Source organism: Emydura macquarii, unplaced genomic scaffold, assembly GCF_026122565.2.
Source record: "Emydura macquarii macquarii isolate MOO-44397 ecotype Brisbane River unplaced genomic scaffold, CSIRO-AGI_Emac_v2 contig_2834, whole genome shotgun sequence".
NCBI lineage: Eukaryota > Metazoa > Chordata > Testudines > Chelidae > Emydura > Emydura macquarii.
The window spans coordinates 3192949-3210937 of record NW_027132971.1 but is presented as its reverse complement, the minus strand read 5'-3'; the positions used below and the strand labels follow the sequence as shown (position 1 = coordinate 3210937).

The 17989-nt window shown below is 42.8% G+C and overlaps 2 protein-coding genes across 4 annotated transcripts in view; both read left to right on the top strand.

Annotated features, from left to right (window-relative positions):
• MGARP (mitochondria localized glutamic acid rich protein) overlaps positions 1-1480 on the top strand; it is a 39240-nt gene extending 37760 nt beyond the window's left edge. For both annotated transcript variants that reach the window (XR_010923652.1, XM_067567994.1), the window contains one exon: positions 158-1480. The gene's annotated coding sequence lies outside the window, so the exon portion shown is untranslated. The remainder of the gene's footprint in view (positions 1-157) is intronic.
• Positions 1481-16395: 14915 nt separating this feature from the next.
• The window catches only part of ELF2 (E74 like ETS transcription factor 2), a 57733-nt gene continuing 56139 nt past the window's right edge, over positions 16396-17989 (top strand). For both annotated transcript variants that reach the window (XM_067568026.1, XM_067568024.1), the window contains exon 1: positions 16396-16690. The gene's annotated coding sequence lies outside the window, so the exon portion shown is untranslated. The remainder of the gene's footprint in view (positions 16691-17989) is intronic.

Here is a 17989-nt window from a genome sequence, read left to right as displayed (position 1 = left end):
CCAGTATAGCCGTTCTTATGTTCTTAACAAGCTAGTTTAATTAAACATACAGTGGTACTTATAGTAGCTGCAGAGAAAGTGATGCTGCAGATTTATTACCATTAAATATAAGTTCCTATTTTCTCTCTAAAACAGTGTATTTTTTTTCTCTCCCCAGTGAGCAACAGGTGACGCCTCTGAAGAGTTTAACGGCAATATGTATGACAATCAGCCAGCTGACTGATGTTCTGAAACCTTGGAGAAGTAAAACAAATCCTGCAGGTTGTTGCATTAAAAACTGCTTGTTAGGGCTAGCATTTGTATGTTGATCAGTATTCATTCATTACAACAGACAACCTAATATGGTTTAGGTTATGTCAGAGAGAAATAAGCTTCTGCAGTGGGTATGCTCCTTTCTAAATCAGAGACATAGCATACAGTAATATAGGTCAAAGTACCAAACAGTACACACTACTTACCAAGAGAAGCAGTAGATTTAATTAAATCCATGTGAGGTAAACTCTTGTTTACGTTTTTCATTTAAATTTAGTTGTTTACATTGACTTCTTACCCATATTCCAGGCTGTGAAAGGTGATTATAAATATTGCAATATTCCACACTAATCAGAAAACCACTTTATCATCTTATTTATGTTTGATTGAAGTAAAAATATTCATGGACATAATCTCAGTCAAACTGTATATGTGAGACTAATATTTTTAGAAAAATACAATAAAATCTTGGCCAGAAGCCAAGTTTTACATTTTAAATAGGAACCTTATTGATATTTGCATATGGATCTATTTATAATGAGGTGTTTATGTTCTTATTGCATAAACGTTTTAGATTTTATCTTCCCCTCACATTTGTACAATGTCTCTATTAAATTGCTTGAACTACTTTCAAACTAAGACATAAAAAACTATAATTCAAGGTTGGAAGTGCTTAGAGGCAGACAGCAGTGGGGGTTTTAAAGCTCCTGTTTACAAAATATAATTAAAAAACAATCAACAAAAAACTCCTGGCAAGGTGTAGCAACAGTTGCACCATGGAAAAATTACAGGAAAGCTTGAAAAATACACATAAAACTACATAATATGGTCAAGGGTCATCATTGGTGACTAAAAGTAATATATATCATATACAATTTATATAGGAACTATGAATCCAAAAGGTAGGGCTAGTATGTCTTCTCTAAAGCTGATGGAGAACTCTGAAAATAAAATTAAGGTAGTGTAGTTTACAGGTGGAAACCTTCAGATCACATACAAATGTATCCTCCTTCCCTGACATCCTACAGCAAGTTATAATGTTGTCAAAATGAAAATATGGCCTCATTCTCTGCACACAAGTTATGAGTACCCTGTATAATGCAGGGGAAGAATCAGGCTCCTGAACTTCAATAATCCATACCACAGTTTTTCACTTAAAACAATGCTACTCTGATAAAAAGAAATAAAATTGTAGGAAGACCTATTTTGAATAAAAGTCTTAATTTGATATTACTGTGGCTGTGAATCTGTGTCCTTACCTACTTCAAATGTTAAACATACTGTACACATTTTTAAACATTACATTTCCTGTGCCCCCTCATCATTTTCATTTGTTTACAATGAAAAAAAGACTTAATATTTTTATTTTCAATAAGTGCTGATTGTACTTCTCAAAAAGTAGGCGTTGGATGATGCCCAGTTGCTTTCTGAAGCTGCTTTTTTACAGGAGTGAGAAGTCTGTCAGCCTTCAAGATGAGATGTCCTGAGAAGCAGGGCTCAGTCCAGGACTTGTTTAGGGCTTCCAGAGACTTTATAACTGAACTAAAGAATCTAATTGCTCCACTCCAAATTGTACAGCTGTTTCATGTCATAGCTCTTTTTTTGAAAATATTTCCACATTGCTTCTGCAACCTACTCTATAAGAAAGCCAGGGTTGTAGTATAACCTTGCTGACACTGCATGTTAGCACAATATGCTGCCTACCACAACACTTGGCTATCTATGGATTTGAAGTGTGATGGTATTTCATAACATATACAGTGGTGCTCTATGTAGAATAGCAAAATACAACATGCAAAGTACTTAAAAGAAGTTTCAGAATGTGAAGATAAAATTATCCTTGTCTATGATCACACCAATCTTTGTAACAATAAGAATAATAATTGGTGTTTATAATCTGAAGATGACAATGTGCTTTACCAAGGATGGTAAATATCATTATTCCTGTTTTGTAGATGGGAAAACAGAGGCTGAGGTTGCTGAAGTAACTTGTCAAGGTTACACAACAGCTTAATAGAATAGGGAATAGAGGTTTACTGATTCATGTCCAGGGTCCTATTGGCTGGATCTTGCCTCTAGATAAGATCCATACCTATCCTGAATACATGGAGTGTGCTCATTAGTGTAGTAACTGGCTTCACTTGATGCCTAAATAAGGGCTTCTCTTAGTGCAGTGGTTCCCAACCTTTTTGGCTCGAGGGCCACAGTTATCATTTTTACAACCCTTCAGAGCCACCAGCTTCTGTCAGCAGCCCCCCCACACTCACTGCAGTCAGACGGAAGGAGTCCTCACTGGTCTCCCGTCCCCCTGGCTGCAGCAGGGAAACCACACACATCCTGTAACCCCATGCGCTTCACCTGGGTCCCTAGGCAGTGGCTCCCTTTTGTAGCCAGGGGGACAGGAGATCAGTGCTCCCCTCCCTCTGGCTCCAGCAGGGATCCCAGTGCCTAGGGACCCAGATAGAGTGCTTTGGCGTGCTCCCTGCTACAGCCAGGGGGAAAGGAGCGCTGATCTCCCTTCCCCTTGGCTGCAGCAAGGAGCCCACATCCTTCTTGTAGCCCCACAGCAACGCGTTGTGCCTGAGTCCTTAGGTAGCAGCTCCCTTCTGGACCCAGTGGGAGGGGTGCGGTGGGCCACTTTGAAAGACTCTGCGGGCCCCTTTTGACCCCTGGGCCATGGTTTGGGAACCATTATCTTAGTGTATAAGTGGTTCTGGTTGCATGAGATTAGTTTGGTGATAAGTATTATGGAACACATTTAGAGAAGTTAAGCTACAGAGTTTCCTGGGAGATTGAAGTGCTCTCCTACTGGTTTATGGATGTTATTTTTTAATGTCTGATTTGTGTCCATTTATTCTTTTGCGTAGTGACAGTCCGGTTTGGCCAATGTACATGGCAGAGGGGCATTACTGGCACATGATGGCATATATTACATTAGTAGATGTGCAGGTGAATGAGCTCCTTATGGTATGGCTGAAGTGGTTAGGACCTGTGATGATGTCACTAGAGTCGATGCGTGGGCAGAGTTGGCAACAGGGTTTGTTGCAGGGATAGGTTCCTAGGTTAGTGTTCTTGTTGTATGGTGTATGGTTGCTGGTGAGTATTTGGTAACATCCATAAACCAGTAGGAGAGCACTTCAATCTCCCAGGACACTCTGTAGCTGACTTGAAAGTTGCCATACTTCTACAAAAAAACTTCAAAAACAGACTTCAGCGAGAAACTGCAGAGCTGGAACTCATATGCAAACTTGACACAATCAAACTGGGTCTGAATAGAGACGTGGAATGGTTATCTCATTACAAGAAGTAATTGTCACTGTTCACACATTCTCACCTTCTAATTAATGGTTGTGAATAGGCCTCATCTACTCTAACTGAATGGACTTTGTTTTCACTTACCCTCCCCATTGTTGTTTCTTACCCTTGGATGTATATATATACCTCCTATCTGATTTCTATTTCATGCATCTGATGAAGTGGGGTGCAGCCCACGAAAGCTTATGCCTGCAGAAATTTTTCAGTCTTTAAAGTTCTATAAGACTCTCGTTGTTTTTGCTGTATACAGACTAACATGGCTACCCCTCTGGAACTTTTTATAAATCCAACATTCGTTTAAAAAAATTCTCAGTTGCACCAGTTGTCTGCAGTATCCACCTCTACCGAGTTTTTGTGTGGATAAGCTATATAAATTGAACTGCAGAGGCAATCTTGAGCCAGATCCCAAATTTCAAACCCTTGCCATGAAAAATATGAGAAACAAAACAAAAAACTACATAGAAAGAGAAAAAACACTAACCCAGTGTGAAATTTCACAACACATTTGGAGAAAAACAGCAACACATGCCCCATTTTAGAACATCAACCTAACTATGCAGTCTCCATAACCAGGCACTTCCACAATTCCAACAAATATCTGAGATGCCTTGAATACTTCTGTGCATTTGGCTGTCAGAAAAGGATGAACTAGGCCTTGAAAAATGATGGATGAGACTTTTGTGCATCTATAACATTTCCTTACTTATACATGTGCAAATTACCATGGTGATGTGCTGTTAGCTGAAGCATTAATACCTGGTGTCTTTACTGGCTGAGCTGCTGTGTGAGAGATGACTTCCATTGGTATCAGTTACCAAAACCCCATAAACATCATTAACAATGAGATTTTGGAGAAATCTCAACAAAAGTGAAAGTTAATGTCAGAATCATTTATGATGGTTGTCTCTGGCCTCTCTCTCAAAACAGTGCACTATTATTAGTACCACTGTAACACATCAAGGTTTCCCCCATCTTTGTTTTTAAAACCATTTATTATAGGTGGAGCTGGTAGTACTGCCTATTACTAAAATTATCCTTATAACAGAAAGTGTTGGGTGTGTCTTCACTGCAATGTTATCCCGGGCTCCTATCTGGGATTTAGCTGTGACCCCCACTACTGTCCACATACAAAAACCTTGGGTTTGGAGGTGCTTTAAACTCAAGATAGTTTACCCAGCTGCAGGTATAGGTTATTGGTCTGGGTCCTGCTTTAACTGGGCTGTAACCCACCTACTATGGATGCAGGCTGTAAACCTATTATTTAATATGGGTACTGATAGTCTTCCAATGCCTTCCCAGAATTCTCCTGCGCCATATTTTCCTACCCTTCTACCTACTCCCTTCTTCTGCACTGGAAATCACCTCTCAGTTTATGTACATCAGTTTAGCATTTAAACCCCACATTCCAAGTGTCCAGAAGTGCTTCGGTTTACTGAGTTAAGCAGGCTAAGAGCCCTTCCACACAGGGAGTGGGGAAGCACAGACAATACACCATGGAACAATTCATAGAGTGGTTCATCTTAATGCAGCACTAAGAACCATGGGATATGCCCCCAGGAATCCTAGTCTGCGTTAGGGCAGTGCCAGTATGGACGTGACTACACAGGTATGACTGATGGTTTAGCAGTATGGACACTCAGACCCAGGCTTTGCTAACCCAGGTTCCCAGACCTGACCGCCCAGACCTGAGTTAACTCTGGAATGAAGACATTATTATTATTTATTGTTTGTACTGCCATAGCACCTACAAGCCCCAATCATAGACCAGAACTTCATTACGCTAAGCGCTATACAAACAGCAAACAAAAGGACAGACACTGCTGCAGAGCATTTATAATCTAAGTAATGCTCTGAGGCCCTGTTTTCAGTGTCTTATAATTTTGCCAAACTTCAACCATTTGGGCTGACACTTTCCATTACAGGTGTCTACCTCAGGCTGATTATTTTTATTTATTTATTTATTTACTTATTTATTTTTGAAAAATTTCAGCCAAAACAGTTCACCTGTTTCCGAGAAAAAGGTCGGGGAAAAAACTTGTTGTCTTGCCCAATTAAATACACTCTGGTAAACTTTTATTTGATAAGCTCTAGCACCCCCCACACTTTGGAGCAAAGACCTGAAATTGGCAGGGGGTGGCCTTTGTGTCACAGATGTGCCTTTGGCAGTCCCTGTGAGGACAAATTTGGCTAAATTATAAGCCTTTGAAAAACCATGGTTTGCACATGCTCCACAGAGACGTAGGCCCCTATCCACAGAGGCTCTTAGGCAGCTAAGTCTTCGGTTTAGGCTTCTAAGTCCCACTTTTAGGCTTCACTGTGATCCACAAAACTCCTGCTGAATCCTGTCGGTGCCTAAGTTTTCAGGGTAAAAGTTCCTTAGTCAGCTGTGTTTCTGCCCCTTGGAACACGCACTGCCACCTCATTCTAGGCAGCTGGATGCTTATTTCTTGCCTAAGCCCAAAAGTGGTCCACAACCTGGGAGGAAATAGGTGTTCACTCACCCATCTCCCAGGCAGTCCCTGATCAAGTAGGTGTGTTTAGCAGCTGAGGTGGTGTCCACTTATAACTTTTAGCCCAGTAGTTAGAGCACTCACCTGGGATGTGGGAGACCAAGGTTCAATTTCCCCCTCAATTTCCTCCTCCTTTTCTGGGGAGAAAGCATTTGAACAGGGGTCTAGTGCTCTAATTGTGGAGCAATGGGACATTCTCATATGGGTCACCCTCAGTCTCTCCTGTGTAAGCCGTTCCACTGTAGATAAATGATAATGAAAGACTGATTGGAGCAGTGGGGACTGGACCTTGTTCTCCAAATCTCACCTGCTGAAGTTGTTCTATTTAAATTAAACAATGGAATACTTAAACATTAATTGGGCCAAAGAAAGCATTTGAATGATTATATAGCATGGTGATTAAGGCACTCATCTGAGAGGTGCATGACTCCTGTTCCAATCCCTTCTCACCCGCCAGGAAGAGAGGGAACTTGGACCGGGAGTCTCCCACATCCTGGGTAAGCACCCTACCCACTAAAGATTATAAGGGAGATCCTTCCTCCCCACCGTACCTGCTATCACCTGAAGGACCCAATCCAGTAGGCAGCCTCTGGACATGCCTATTGGATTGGACCCCCCCACACGATCTGGGGGGCTACACGCCTATCTTTCCCAGTTTGTGAATTGCTCTGGGGTTTAGGCAGGAGATAGGCATCTGGGCACCTAGAGTGAGGCTGCAGTGCACATGCCCAGAGGCAAAAACTTAAGGCACCAAGTGAGTTTAGGCACCTACAGGGATAGGCAGCAGCCAGGCAGGTGTTTTGTGGATTACAGTGGTGCCTAAAAACAGGATTTTGGTGCCTAAATACTTTTGTGAATCCTACCCCTTGTGCCTCCCTATTCCCTTGTTCCCAACATCCCCCTTCCCTCCCTCCATGATTCTTATTTCTTTTCTTTTACCTGTCAACATTTTAAACTGTATTGGGATGGTGAGTAGAGCTGACCTGGGGGTATTATTATGCCAGAAATGTTAATGACTACCATAAACCAGTTCTTTCATCTATAGACAGTTACAGAGGTGGGTGAAACTGCTTGGTCTGCTAACAGATATCAGGAGCTCCATGTGACCTCCATTTTCCCCTTTTGCTTTTTATGAAACTCAATAGGGTTCTGCCCGTGGATGCCTCGAACATTCCCTGAAATTTTGTAACTGATCGGATGCAGCGTTCAAAAGTTGCCATGTTATATACAGACAAACAGAAAAATACCATCGACTTGAATGTAGGACTTTGCTTTGCTTGGCCAATTAATTATATTTTTCTGGACATAAACCCAGGTTATCAGCTTCATGTACAGATTAAGTGTTCCTAAATATCTCAAAGGCTTGCTAGTGTACTGGTGATTAACTTTTTCCATTCCAAATACCTGTGACCTCCTTGCCTCTGTTACCATATACACATGAACCCAGATCTCTCACTAGGGAAAATATGATATGTTGCTACTGCTCCATTGGTTCAGCTCAGAAAGTGGTATCCACTGTAATTTGTCTCAGCAAAAATTCTGCAGTTCTGCAAATCAGTAAACAAAAGGAAATGTTATACGAATAAATTGGAGAGAACAAGTGGTAAAGGACAAAGCTCAAACACATGTCAGGTATGCAGTATATAACCAACAAAGATAACCCCAAAAAAGACTTATTTTCTCGAGAACTGTAATTACATTAAAAGAAAGGGACATACAGGCTTGAGATGATTTCATGGCTTTTTCCACAATAGATTTTTCTAGTGAAGCTTTTATTCCTATGTCTAGTGCTCTTGTAGTTTTCAACTTCTAAAAAATTTCAGCCTGTTTCTACACCTAATAGTTTTTAGCAGTGTTTTCTCTGGTTAAGCTAAATGAAGACAACAATCCGTTGGCTTTGTGTGTATTGACACTATCAAACAGAAGAGGGCACTAAATCAAAGGCAATTCACGGTTGCTGAAAACAACCACAGAGGATCCATCTAGTACCCAGAAAACCTGAAGCTGAACAATGAAGAGAAAAATAAATAATTTATGTTTTTTACTGCAGAAAATTGGCTTGATTTTGAAGCTGAAATGCAGTTTGAAGGAAATGCAAATCATATTATTCCTTTTCATTCTACAATTGAATAAGGCAATTAATCTTTGATGCAAAGTGTTTGGTTTTGAATTTGTTAATACCTGTGACTAGAGATGAGCCAAAACTGGAGTCGTGTTTCAGGACTTTACTGAATTTTGAGGATAAGGATAAAATGGGACCTGGTTCTGAACCATCTTGATTTTACTGAAATGACCAGTTAGGTTTTGCAAAACCAGAATCACCCCAGTTTTGCCCCTTTCCACTGATTGAGATAGGTCTGATTTAATGGGATTAAAAGGAAGTGCAGACTATGGGGCAGCAGTTATCTATGATTGAAACAAAGAAGTAATGTAAACAAAGAAGACAAACACACTATAGAATTACTATAGTGTTTGAGTTATCACTTTAATCCTTTTGTAAATATAAAGAAAGGCTTTATTAGCACTTTTTAATCAAATAATTTTTTGCCTTCTTCTGTCTTGTTCTCAAGACCTCGCTCTTTACTAATTTCAAGATGCCTTTACCCTTGTATAGTCCAGATGAAGATATTTATCAATAGCAGAGTCTGTAGGTGCATCTGAAAAGCATTTTTAAATGCAAAGGGTAAAAAAAAAATGTATTGTGATAAATAATTTGTCTTGTCTAGGCCAAACCTTGTTTCCATTTCCCTTTAAAGGAAAATGGCTGAAAACAAACTGTATCCAGATTGGATTTTCTTTATGTAAAGAATCTCTTTTTACAGAAAACTTTCCCTAAAATATACCAAAAAGGAGTAAGATTTTCCTGCAATAAGAGGGACTCTGATAGGTGGTCTGTTTTATGTCACAGATTAAGGAACTCAATCTAACAATTGCATCCTTCACATTTGCGTTTTTTTTAAATAATTTGAATGTAAATGTGATGTAATGAATCCCTGTCATTCAAATGGCTCTAACTTAGTATTCTCTCATATAAAATACAGAAACACTCCAGATGACTATATCCTTAGATGCACCCATGTAGCTTCTCTTATTTCAGAAGCAATATTAACTTCAGGACAAAATTATGCCTTTGGGGCCTGATTTAGCTTTGCATGACTCCAGTGTTATGCTGTGTAAGTCCACTGAAATCAAACTGAGTAAGGGAACTGAATCAGGCCTCCAGTAATTATCCAGCCTTACAATGTATCACATTTACAGGCAAAACAATACTAGTAGCACAGCAATTGAAAGAAAGGTTTTCCCTCTTCTCTACGTTACCAAGGTAAAGTAGGAAAATCCTGCTCGGTGAAACTAAGCTGAAGGTAGGGGTGAACAGAGATAAAGACAAGGTATGTGCTTGTAGTTTCCCTGAAGAATCGCTTGTCTAAGTTTATACTGAAATTTGAGATACATTTGAGATGAAATCAGTTGTTTCATTAGGAATGAAATAAATACAAAAGTTTAAAGGAAATACTCAGAATAACTCTTTAAACAAAGTCTTATTCTATCTTCCATTGATTGCTCATATCCATTCCAAAGTAGGTGAGTGCATGTCCGGTGCACTGGTTCCTGGAACTTTTTTGCCCCTAGCAAGCCCCGTAGGGCCAGCTCTGGTGCCCTCTGGAGTGCCGCGCTCATGCCGCAGTATATCAGGTGCCGCCAGCCCTGAGGGCCCTCAGTTCCACAAAGTGAAAAGTGGAGAGCAAGAACAGGATACTTTACAGCAGAGGCAGGGAGCAGGATGTGGAAAGTCCCTCTAAAAAAGAACCTGGTCATTTTTCTGTATATTTTAAAAAATCATTTCTGTTATTATATTTTGACTGTTGAATAATTGCATGACTGCTGTCCCCCTGGGCCTTCCATGAAAACCAGAGGCATATCACATGAGGCTATCCCAGCGAGCAAAGAAGTTAAATAAATAAATTAATATGTCTAAAGAGTTAGCACTACTTCATTAGCAGTGACTTACAGAATAGACCAGTTCAGATTGAGGGGTTGGTGGGACTTAAACTCCTTAATTTCTTCTGTGTCATTTCATTGGTATAATTTCTTCCCCTTCATCAGAGTGAGGAAGGCCGTAAACTCACTGCTGGTGGAATCAGATAGGCCTCACTATCTGAGTAGTGCTTAAAAGCAATGTGGACTGCAACCTCCCATGGGGAAGAGTAACAGACCAGCATCTGTTGATTTGCTGATCCCACTGGAATACCCTAGCAGCAACACCTTTGCAGAGGTTTGTGGGCCCCCCCGCTGCTCTAAGCAATGGGTTGGTGCAAAGGGCCTTGTCTACCCAGGACAGTTGCACCAATTTAAATTAAATCATTTAAAAAATGATTTAGTTAAACCAGTGCAAACCCGTGTGGACCCTCCTCTTTCAGGCTAAGCATGGCTTATTTTGGTTTACCTTAAATCTATTTCTAATGGATTTAAACTAAACCAAACAAAAAACAAAAAACAAAACCCAAACCCAACCAAACCATGCTTAAACAGGAATAAGAGTATTCAAGCAGGGGTTTGCACCAGTTTAACTAAATTTATACCTAAGGTTAAATCAGTGCAACTTTCTTGTGTAAACAGTTTCTCTGTGCTTACGGTTGGCACCCCTTGGAATACCTGAAGCGTGTCCCAGGTTAGGGAGCTGCTGATTGACGGTTGAAGACAGCCTGACAGCTCAGCCTGTTAGATGCAGAATGAGGGTGGAGAGACATGTCAGAGGGGAAAGGAAAGGTCTTCTTTGCTCCTCCCTGCCATGTGCAGAGTGGGAGGGGGAGGAACAGAGTGACTGGAAAGGGGAATAAAGATATCATTCAGGCCAGGGACGAGAGGGGGAATATGGGAGAAGCAGAAAGAGAGGAGGGTATAATATAAACACATGAAATGAAGGGAGAGGACGTCAGGAATGTCTGGACTTTGGCATTGACTTAGTTGAGAATAGGGGGAACCAGAATGAAACAGAGGAATTAAGGGGTCAGATGGCGACAGAACTTTAAACAATAGAAATGCCAGCAGCCCTGGAGATCATTTAATTTCCACATCTAGATGAGCTCGGTGGCCGAAGGACCAGCCCAACAATATCATGAGAGAGCTCCCAGAGAAGCACACGTTTGATATTTCCATTTTCCAGGTGAGGGTTTGGTTTGTGGGAGTTTCTATTTCGTTTACTGTGGGCCTTGCATTTAAGAGCTAAACACCTTCTGGGAGAAGCTGGCTGCCCTCAGCTGCGTGGAGCGTCTTCTAAAACTGCAATGGGGGTTCAGAGTGCCCACTTCTGCTGAACTTCTAATCTGGACCGGTGCAAGGGGAAAACTGAACTAAGAGCAAGGAAATGTAAATATGTCACATCACCAGGAATAATTAAACACTAGAAATTAAGGTGCTGAACACACTGATAATATTATCCACCTGATAAACAACCAGTATCGAGGGCGCAATCTCCTGCCTATCTGTCATCAGTTCTGGTCCATAATGAGACAATTTCCATTAGTCACCCCATACTCATCTTCTTCCTAAATCTGATCATTTACTTGATTCGTACTTTTCTTGATTTGTACAGACAGTCTTCAGAAAGAAAACAATAATTCTATATTTGTATCTGTTATCATCAACCTGACTAAGGCTGAGCCCAGTGAAGTGTGAACTTCGCCCCCACTCCACCCCATCAGCAGCAGGATTTTAACTGTATATCCTTGTCAATACAATTAGCATCTCAATTATTTCTTAAGCATCACAAACAAATAAATTGCACAATGATAAAAGCACTGGAACGGTTTCTAACAGAAAACTGGAATCTAACCATATCCCTAATAATCTCTGAACTATTTTCTTGAGTTCTTTATGGATTGCTACTATAATCTTTCTCTTTAAGATTGATCAAAAGATCAAAAACTGATGTGGTCAGATTTTTAAAGTTACGCATGCACCGTGCATATACATTTGATCATGCTTAACTTATTCATTAAAATATTCAGTGTAAATCTGCTGATCAGGTATATGAATGTGCATGCTTAGTTAAAGGACTAGCAGGATAGCTGCAGATGCTAACACCTAATTTTGCTGAAACAGTGTGTATATTTTACTATAAACTGTCAACTAAGTATATGCCTCAGTAATGGCCATTTCATGTAAATGAGCTGCATTATAGATGGGGCTGGTATCACTGCCTAAATAATATTAAAGTTGTTCCACACTGCCAATTATAAGATTGTGCTTTCAGTTGCTTATATCTTTGCCAAAATTCATCTGTTTGGGCTAACCTTTTCTATGCACAGTGTCTGCCTCAGGAGGAGATATATGTTATATTTTAATTTCAGCCAAAATGATTCAGCAGTTTCAAAGAACAGGAATAGGGGAAAATACATTGTTTTGTCCCATTAAAAAAATTCTGGTAACTTTTTTTTTTTTTTAATAGTACTAATGCTACCAGGCTTTAGAGCATGGATGTGACATTTGGCAGAGGGGTGAGGGAGGACTTTGTGTCAGGGACGTACCTTTTGCCATCCCTATGAAAATCTACCCAAATTTGGCCAAGTTGTAAGCCTTTGAAAAAAATCACAATTCAACCAGTCCAGTAGAAACTTAGGCCCAGATTCTCAGAGATATTTAGGCACCTAACTCCCATTGAAACAAATAGGAGTTAGGCATCTAAGTACCACTGAGGATCCAGGCCTTAGATATTAGCAGATAAATTCCCCAAATATATCCATACTAGGATGCTGTTGGCTAGGGCTGAGCAGGACTTTCCCTGCAGTTGCAGCTCTCAGCAGCTACAGGCCTGTGCACCTGAATTGAGAGCAAGGAGCCTGTCTCTCCTGTGCTCTCAAAGACCATCCCCCACTGATGCCTAAGCAGGGTAGAGGAGGTAGCTGCTGAATCTGAATGCAGAGGGTTCAAGAGCTGGACCTGTGGGAGGTTAGAGGTATTAGGAGTTAGGGAAAAGGAGCCTGAGTGGTATCAACTGGGACTGGAGATTGGCAGGGAGGAGGAAAATTGTAACTGGTAGCTGAGATGGGGGGGGAGAACGGAGGGGGAGAGACTGGGACTGACTGGGTAAAGAGCCTGGGAGCTAGAAGTAGAGACTGGGACTGGGAGCCAGAGGGAAACTCTGGCTGGGCAAGGAGACTGGAATTGAAAACCAGGGGGGTGGCGGAAGTAGTTGAGGAAAAGAGACAGATTGGACAAGAAACCAGGGTGCGGGGAGAAAACTGGGACTGACCAGGCAAGGAGCTAGGGGAGGGAGACTGGGAGAGGGAGTTACTGGGGCAGTGTGACTGGATACCAGGGTTGGGGAGAGAGACACATCAGATGAGGAGCTGGGAGGGAGGAAGTGGGATTTTCTGGGCAAGAAGGCTGGGAGCTGAAGTTGAAAGGGACTGGGAATGGCTAGGCAAGGGGACCAGGAGTCTAGAGAGGGAGATTAGGATTTGTTGGGCAAGGAGACTGAGATTGGGATGAGAAATTTGAGGAGTGTAGATTGGGACTGGCTAAGTGAGGAGAACGGGACTGGGACAAAGAGTCAAGGGAGGGGAAGAGACTGGTGGAAAACATAGCATGTGATCATGTAATTAAAGTCTGTATTCTAATGCAAACACAGAAGGAGATTGAATTAAGGTTGCACAAGCAATCTTCATAAAGTTCTTTTAATACAGGTTTTTGTGTGTAATCTGTACATAAATTTTCTATTCTATTCAAGTTCTTAAAACACAGGCATTTTAGCATGGTTAAAGCATAATATTTGCAATCAGAGGGGCCAATTTGGAGCTCACAGCTATTTTATACCAGTGTAACTCATTGACTTCAGTGGAGTTACTCCTGATACACACTAGTATGAAAACAAAATCAGGGCAAGAATTTATATGCCATGTCACTGAAGGGTTGATAAATGTATTATACATTTGGATTATTTTAACAATCTTGTGATTTTTTTTTTATTTGTAGAAAACTTGAATGTACTTTTCAACACTATCACTACATCTGGTAGGCCATTTTTAACATAACTGTTTTCAAAAGGAACTTATTACATGGGTATATGTGTTTGTGTCTACATTGTGTCTCCCTACACTTCAGAAACAAGCGTACATCAGTTCCATATTTACTAATTTTTAAAAACATTTTTTCAGCTGATTCAGAGATTTTTTTGACAGTATACAAATGTTGACAGAGAAGATTATGAAAGTATATAGGCCTCACGTGCGCCTTTCTTTTCTTCTCATGTCACTTCACTCATTCTTTGAGATCAACTTTTTCAAACTTCGATGCCTAAAGTTAAGCACCTAAATTCATATTTAGGAACTTAAATGAAAGTGACCTGGTTTTCAGAAGTGCCAAGCTGCTGGTGCAGAGACATGCTGTGGATCCCTGAGGAAGTTGTGGGCTTGGAGATGGGTCCTACAACCTTTTCCATGGATGAGGGAATCCCCATTTCCTTGCCTGGATAATGTGGGGGGAAATCTCAGTGAGAGAATCTCCACAAGGGTCTTAATGCAATAATTTTGTAATGTCATACTACTCCATTAAGATCTCATTTTTTCCCTTGGTTATAACAACATTGGAAATTATCCAGGGTAAAGTCTGATTAACATGCATCACAGAAGAAATGGAAAACCCAATTCTATGGACTTGCTTTGAGTGGAAGAGGGAGAGAAGAGAAAGTTTGGATTTTTTAAGATAAACGATCAATCAACAAAACAACAAATTTATTATTTTAGGCTGAATGCTAACCAAACTTGATATTATTATTATGTTATCTTATGCAAACTGACTAAGCTCCAATCCTGAAAACATATATGGAAATTAATTTTACTACTGCAAGTAGTCACTATTTGATGCAGCTGTGTTTACAGGAAGAAACTGTCACTGAAAGTGTTCTTTTTATGATTTTCATTGTTACAAGCATGAACAGTAATTGGACTGTTAATATACAGCCTCTGTTTTGAAAGTGGTAACTGGTCCTGAAACTAGGAATAATTGTTTATTGTAGCAGAAATCAGTTTCTACAGATGTATGGGTACCCAAACATCAGAGCGTTAAACCACTTACAAGTCCTTCAGTTTTTCTTTTTACATTGATATAATTAAATTTACCAGTAACGCTCCATCATTTATCAATATGATACTGTTACAGAAGGCAGCTATGCAAAACAACAACCCATGTTGTTTATATTACACATTATCAGAACAAAACATGTTTATGGACTTTTTTTGGCAAAAAACGTTTGGAAGGAAAAGCCAAACAACTTCTTTAGCAAGACAATTTACGATCTATTAACATTTATGACAGGTATTACTGAAATTTGAGATTTTTTTACTTTTGAAAAAGGAGGACCATTAATTAAAGAGAGAAAATATAAGCCTAGAAACATCACCTCACACAAATAAAAACAAACAACTAAATATGGAAATACAGAAAGAAAAAAATCCACAACACAATCTAATTTGAAAGTAATTTGAAAGTGAGACATTTTATTATGTTTTAACTGATACATCTAGACAATATATATTATAACAGCAATCATCCCTCACTCTGGGTAATCTTCAAGGGAAATAATTGACATCAGTACACACATTAATCACAGTAATGAGGAAACCGTTCAAGCATATTGGACACATTGAATACTTCTATTCTAGTTTTTCTCTAGATTCTTTCTGTTCCAGTAATGAAAATCCAACTCCAATAAAATCCTTTTATTATTCTTATATTTCCCTGCTTTGCTCCTCCTTCCCTTAGCCTAGCATCTGCTCACCTCCCACTGATCTCTTCCATCACCCCTAGTCTCCAAAATCTGCCTCACTATCACGCCCTCTGTCTCTTCCTCCATCCCTTAGACACCCGGTTTGTTTCTACCTCTCCCTCTACTCCCTGGCCCCAATTTTTTGCTCCATCACCATGATCTGCTCGTCCTTCCCCAACTCGATCTGTTCCAATCCACTTCTGCTTTCTAAACCCCCCCATCCCGACCTCTTCCTTCCTTCTCCCGGCCCCCTATTTGCTCCTTCGCTCCCACTGCCCTGATGTGTTGCACTCACCCATCTGACCGGACACCCTGAGCTGCTCCTTCTCCCCGCTGCACCCACACTCCGGGCGGGCAATCACCGCTCCTTGCCCCCGCCCCCTCTGCGCAGCTCGCTCCCGCCCAGTCGCACTCTGGGCGTCAACTTCGGGCAGAGAGAGAGAGGAGCCCCAGCGAGGCAAAGGGCTGAGTGCGGGCAGCAGCTTCCCGTCGCTAGTGGGCATGTGCGGACGCCGTGCGCATGCCCACGGGGCCCCGTTCGGACGGCGAGCATGTGCAGAAGGAGAAGGGGCACGTTCTGAGGCAGGGCAGATTCTGCTGTTACACTGGCCAAGCCCCCTCCCACCCCCGGGGCCGCCGCCGCCGCCGCTGCTGCTGGGGAGGCTCCGGCCCGCCGGCTCTCTCCGGGTTCTCGGCCTAGGGGAGCCAGGGTGACGTGCCGCCGCGCCTGCCCCTGACACCCGGACAGGACAGGACAGGACAGGCGAGGCGGGCTGGTGCTGCCTCCGCTCCGCTCCGCTGGCGACACCGACCCTGGCAGCAGCGAAATGGCAGCAGCGACTCGGGGGTGAGTCCGGCCTGGGTGGGGGCGGGCGGGCGAGTCCTGCTCCCCCGCTCTGCGTGGCGGGCCGGAGCCTCAGGGAGCTGACGGCGGGCGGGATGGACGGGGCCGGCTCAGGTGGCCGATTGGTGTCAGCCTCACCCCGGACCGAGCCCCGCTGAGCCCAGCCGGTCCCCGGCGCTGTCCGGGCCGGGGGGAGGCTGGGATGTGCCTAGCCCCGCCAGTGTTTATCCTCGAGACTTACTGCCGTAGCGGGGGGGCGGGAGGGCGCTGTGTCCTGGGCAGGAGCCGGGACCTGTCCGGGCAGCGCTCCCGGGGACCGTCTCCCTCGGCCGGAGCAATAGGGGATAATGGAGGCGGGGGGTGCCAGGTGTTGTAGGTATTTGCCACCGAGCGAGAGCTGGCAGCCGGGGCGGGAGGGGGAGCTGGCGGGGGAACTTGCTCGGCTCTCGCTCGCTCGCTCACTCACGCAGCTCGGGGCTGTGCAAATAAACAGGCTGGAGGGCGACGTCTCCAGAGAGCCGGGGTGAGCTGTGAGGCAACCGCCTCCCCGCTCCGTGCTGCCGGGGTTGAGTGAGGCCATGGTGCGGCTCTGCAGCCGAGCGGACTGAACTGGAGCAGTTTGAATCGGTCCTCGGCGGCGTTACGCCATCCCCTCCTCCCCCGCAGCCTGCACTTTCAGTTTCGGGGGTGGGGGGTGGTGACTCGCGATACTCCCTGCCCTGCTCGGCGTTGATTGCGCGTCTAACTTCTTGGGGAAGCGTCGGGCAGAGGGGTTGATCTTCGCCTTCGCCTTCCTTGGTGGCCGTGAGTACCTGGGAGTGTGTGTGACTAGTTCTGGGGGTCAGCGGCGTTAAATGGTTTGTGTGTGTGTGTGTGTGTGTGTGTTGGGCGGGGGAGGAGTTGGTGGTGGTTTGGAACTGTTTTTCACGCCTATGCAGGACAGCGGTGTGTCACTGAGACAGCCTGCAGTCCACACACGACTGTTTTCCAGGTGGGAGCGCAGTAAATGAGATCGTCTAGTCTCTGCTTTTCCTCCTGATTTAGTTCATGTGCTGCTCCCGCTTTCTGATGTGTCTTGCTTGGTTTTATGGCGGTGCTGTTCATGGGAATTCCCGTCCTGTCATTTGGATGACCTACTAAATGTAGAAATGTTAGGGACTCATCACCAGAGGGCTCAGATACTGGAAGGGGAGGGGAGATTCCCAGCTAGGCATGATGGCAGTTCTCTTTGGCTGTCAGCATAAACATAGCTTCAGGAATCGTGTGTTTGGTTTCCTGCTTTCATGAAAATACCAGTTCGAT